Here is a 5424-nt window from a genome sequence, read left to right as displayed (position 1 = left end):
GACCTGGCCAATGAACTTGAAGACAAAAGCGGGAAGTAGGTCCCAAGGGAAGGTCCTGGGGTCAGAGCAGACCACAAGTCCAAGTGAGTCACAGCTCAGGAATGGCGGAATCACGGGCAGAGCGATACGGGCTCTGGGGGATGGGTCATGAGAAATGTGCATCAATGGAGAGAAACAGCGAGGGGCCCAGGTTTTGCTGGGCGACCTCGGGGAATGCGCCACCCAATCTGTGCCTCCTTTCTCTTCCCAGAGCCTGAGGATTAGACATTCGAAGGGAAGTAGCAGCAAACACTTACAGAGAATCTACTGTGTTCCCCGCCCTGTGCTATGGGGCTTTACAGAAAATCCTGGTGGGTGCCCAGTCGGTGTGGCTCATCAGTTAAGCGTCGTCCTATGAACCAGGTCACAGTATGATTCCCAGTCAGGGCACATGCCTGGGTTGCGGGCTCAATCCCCAGTAGGGGGCATGCAGGAGGCAGCCGATCAATGATTCTCTCTCATCATTGATGTTCCTATCTCTCTCTCCCTCTCCCTTCCTCTCTGAAATCAATTAAAAAAATCCTGGTGGGGTAGGTGGGAGGGGTTCTTCTCACCATTTTACAGGTGGGAAATTGAGGCCCGGTGTGGGTAAGTGATGCGCCCAAGGTGGCACAGCTAGGAAATGGCCAAGCTGGAATTTAAACCCAGGTCATCTGGTCCAGACACCACACTTTTAATCATAGCATTACCTGCCCCCAGAGAAAGAGGTTCTCAGACCCTCCCCATATCCATCCATCAGCAAGTCCAAAATCTACTCCATCCACCCACTTCTTTCCCCCTCTACTGCCTCAACCTGGCCAGCCCCCATCATCACCCATCTGGACCAGTACAGTCACTCCACTCGCACCCACAGCGCTGGCCCTTGCTCCCACAGCAGTCCTCCTTGCAGCAGCCAGAGTCACCACTGGTTACCTGAGTCAGGTCCCACCCTTCTCTGCCCACAGCCCTCAGGGCCCCACCTCCCTCACAAGGCTCTGTATAACCTCCCCCCAACCCCACCCTTGTCCCCTCCCTCTCTCCCCTTCACTCACTCTGCTCTAGCCACACGGACCTCCTTCCAGTTCCTCCAATACGTCAGGCACATTCCTGCCCCAGGGCCTTTGAACAGGCTGTGCCCTCTTCCTGGAATGCTTATTCCTCTAGGTCTCTGAGTGGCTGACTCCTTATTTTCCAAGTCTCAGCTCAAATGCCACCTTCTCAGACACCCTCCCTACTCCATCAGCTCTGCCCTTCTCAGCTACATCATCCAATATTACTGTCTTCAGACCACTCATTATACTTGATTTACTTTCCGTCTCTAGTTAGTGTCCCTATTCCCACCCGGCTGTGAGCATGACAAGGGCAGGGCCCAGTCAGCCTTGGTCATTGCTGGGTTCCTAGCACCCGGCGCATAGTAGGTGCTCATTAAATATTTGTCAGCTTATCAAATGAGAGCACAGACCCATGGCTCCCATTGCAATCAGGGCCAGAGGACACACCTTCTGTTTTTCAAAGTAACTCCTTTTACTGGAGTAAGAAAAAAAAGACAGGACTATGCCTGGCATTTTGCCTGCATCCTCTTGTTTAAATGTTGAACCCTAAGAGAGAGAGAGACTAGCATCTGTGATTTACTGGTGGGGAAACTGAGGCTCAGAGGAGGGGGCCTGAGTGAGTGAATGAAGAGATGGACTCAAACTTAGGTAAGTCTGATCTGACGGTTGTGGCCATCTCTAAGGGCAATCATTCAGAGCGGCTATTTCAACTGCCCGAAGACTCTTACTCCAGGAAAGGAAGGCTGCTCTTCTGAAACTATCAGAGAACGTGTGGTTGCCCCTGGTGAACTCCTATACATTCATCATGGTCCTAGATGCAATGCCCCTCCAAAGTGCATCTTCTCTGATCCACCGGGCAGAACCCTCTTTCACCAGACCCATTTGCTCACTGTGCCCAGGCCCTGACCCCATGTAGCAGAGGGCCAATGCCTGCGTCTGTATCCTTCCCCCATTGAGGGCCAAACAGAGCGAAAGCCCCCTCCTCTGGGACCCAGCGTCACGCAGCTGGGACACAGCACCTGGAGGCCGCTGACCCCATGTAGCAGAGGGCCAATGCCTGCGTCTGTTTCCTTCCCCCATTGAGGGCCAAACAGAGCGAAAGCCTCCTCCTCTGGGACCCCAGCGTCACGCAGCATGGGACACAGCACGTGGAGGCCACTGGCAGCCTTTGTTGAGTAACTGGTCTCCCCATCTGCCTCGGATGAGGGCTCCCCTAAGAACCCACTACTCTTACGGGACTCCTCCATTTGGGAAGTTCTCTCCTAGGTCTGCCCTTGGAATGCTGGCTTAGCCTGGGCCAAGGTGCATCCTGGGGAATGTAGTCCTCACTAAACAGGATCTCTCTCCCTGCAGGCCCTGGGGTAGCCACCTTTGGACCCTGGGACCAGACAGTGAAGGGTCATCGAGGGCGGCTAGTGAGGGGCCCGTATCCCTGCCCAAAGGTGGGGGTCCTGGCCTCCCAAGTCTCCTCCTAGTGCTTTAATGCTACCACTTTATCTGGACATCCCGCAGGACAGGTGATGAATGACCGTGGAAATAAAAGATAATTCTGTGGCTCAGGTCCAGACCTCTTAGGCCCTGGCTCTCGCCTGTGTCTGTTGGGGGCTCCCTGGAGCCTCAGTTTTTCTATTTCTGCTAAGTGAGGCTCCACCCACAGTCAACCCCAATCACTGTTAGGTCTTAGAGAGGAATCAGTCTGAGAATTTGCAGCCCTTTAAATGACTTGGGATTTCAGAATCACGGTATCTTAAACATTCCAGTTCAGAAAATCCACAGTACCTGGAAATTTGGAAGAAATCTGGAGGGTCACCTGGACCTAACCGATACCAGAATTATTTTTCCAGGATTCTGGAAAGATGGCTGTAGGACCCCACTTGCCTGCCTCCCAGGATGGGTGGTCCACCACTGTGCCAAGCAGCTAACTGGGTTTCCAGGAGCCTGTCTCCTGGTAACTACTCTTCCTCACTGTTGCTCAAGGTCTGAGATATTGCCCATTCACTCTCCCGCTCTAAAACCTTCTATGGCTCCCTGTTCCCCTTGGGATAAAGCCCACTCCTCAGCTTGGCATTTACAGCCCCTGCTAACTCTCAGGCTTCATTATCCATGGTCTCCCACCCTTAAGACAGCCCAGCCACTCAGGACTCCCAGCAACTCACCATGCAGCGGCTATCCTTGCTGCTCCTTCCACCTGGAATCCCTGCCTCCCTCTTCTCCTGACAACATCCTTGTCATCCTTCAAGCCCAGTGTCAGCATCCTCTCCTCCAGGCAGCCTTCCCTGCTTCCACCTGTCATAACCCTGACTGAGTCCTCTCTGGGCCCCCAGCATCACCTGGCAAAGGGCCAGGCACAGAGGACATGGCCACACCCCAGGTTCAGCCAGGGACACCCTCCATCCCAGGAGACGGGCAGCACCCGGCACGTCCTTCAGCCCCTGGGGACCCAGCTCCCCTGTCCCGCCGGCTGACGTCAGGGTCACCTTTCCAAGGACAGTTTGATTTCTATCTTGCAGGTCCAGCCCCAGGTAACCCCAGCAACTCCTGTCACAAGCCCTGGGCGGCCACTGCAGATGCCAAACTCTTCTACAGCGCAAATCTCCAGCACCTTCCTCACCCAGTGGACAGAGGTGAAAGCTGAAGCCTAGAGCAAGAACGGCCGCTCCTAGGTGACTCAATACCTCCGCTGGCTCAGAGACAGCTTCTCACCTCAAAGCAGGGAAGGTGACAGCGCCCTGAGGACCCGTGGGTGCTCAGCTCTGGCAGGAGGCAGGTGGGAAGTGGAAGGACAATGGCGAGGTTACAAATCCAGGGCTTTCTTACGTGACCTGTCTCTGCCTCATCTCCCTCCACTGAGCTCCTTAAACCCAAAGAGCATCTTCTGGGGAGATCGAAGCCCAGAGAGGGCTAACGACCTGCCTAGGGCCACACCTCTCACTCTCCTGCCTTTTCCTCTATGCTGATTTTTTTTTTTTTTTGAGAGGGGTAGGGCATTGGAAGCTCCAGGCCTAACTTCTGCCCAGCCCAGGATGGACAGAGGAGTGGGTCTGCTGATTTTTTTTTTTTTTTTTGAGAGGGGTAGGGCGTTGGAAGCTCCAGGCCTAACTTCTGCCCAGCGGAGTGGGCCCCCTGGTGACCTTTGGGAGAGCATTTGGGTTTCATGTGGGGGCACCTTTCCCCGGACCCCAGGAGCGGAGAGGCCTGGCTTCCCTCTTCACCCTCTCTGCTGCCTCTCTGGGCCTCAGTTTCCCAATCTGCTCTTGGGAATGAGCCCGTACAGGGTGGACACTCCATAGTTCAGTGAGGCTTCTGCAGGCTGCCACCTGCCCGGTATCCAAGGGGTTTCCTAAGGGCCCCACCGACCCCCAGCCGCTTTCCTGTAGAGCTTGGCACCCCCTCTCAGGTGAGTCCTGACCCCACCCACGACCCCCACATGCTATACTCTCTCAAAATAGACTTTCAGCAACTGCCCAGACACATCTGAAATTTTTATCCTTGAAAGAAACCGTGTCTACTAGGAAAGGGGATGGGGGCCAGGGAGCTTAAGGGGTAGGGGTGTCCCAGGGCACTGAACTCTGATTTTGGACCCCTTGAGAAGCTGAGGGAACCCAAAGAAATATGAAGAAATGCAATTTTGCAAATGAGGTGGGGGTTCCTTCTGCAGCCCCAGTCATTGGTCCCCCCTCCTTCCTCCTTAAATCCAAATCCAGATCCCTAAACCCCAAGCCCCAGTTCCCCTCAGATCTGGGGTCAGAGATGACAACCTCAGGGGTAAGATGCCAAAGATCTCAGCCAGCGAGGGCTGACAGGGGCTGAGAGTGAGAACTGCCCCAGTCCCGGGACTCTTGCAAATACTTCAAGCTCCAATGCCTATACATTCTGGGCAGGGGCAGGGGTTCCCTATGGCACCCCGTCTAGGGAGGTGCCCCCAACTGGAGGGAACCTGGAGGTAGAGAGTAGGACAGAGGGCAAGTGACCCCCTTCTGGGGACCAATGAGCACTGCACGAGTGGAGGGGTCACACTCAGTGCCCCCACCCTGCCTGGCACGCTCAGAGAGAGACGCTTTCTTTGTCCCTTTGTCAGCACTTGGGGGCCCCTTGAGCCCCCCTGGGTCTCCACGGCAGCGAGGGGTATCCAGAAGGGCTCTCTCGGCCCACCGCGGCCCCTCCCCTGTGGCTGGGGCCCTGGACTCGATCTGAGCCAGGCAGGAGGCTGGAGAGGGCTCAGGGGCGTCCAAGGTGCGGTGGCTGGCGGGGAAGTGGGATGGAGGGGCCTCCCCGCGCTGGGACCACCACCCAGCCCTGGGTGGCCCTGACTTAGCCCTCAGGGCCCCGCCCCCCCAACACCCAACACCCCCCC

This window comes from Myotis brandtii, unplaced genomic scaffold (genome assembly GCF_000412655.1).
Source record: "Myotis brandtii unplaced genomic scaffold, ASM41265v1 scaffold122, whole genome shotgun sequence".
Taxonomy (NCBI): Eukaryota; Metazoa; Chordata; class Mammalia; order Chiroptera; family Vespertilionidae; genus Myotis; species Myotis brandtii.
The sequence above is the reverse complement of the archived record's forward strand: the minus strand, read 5'-3'. Positions refer to the sequence as shown.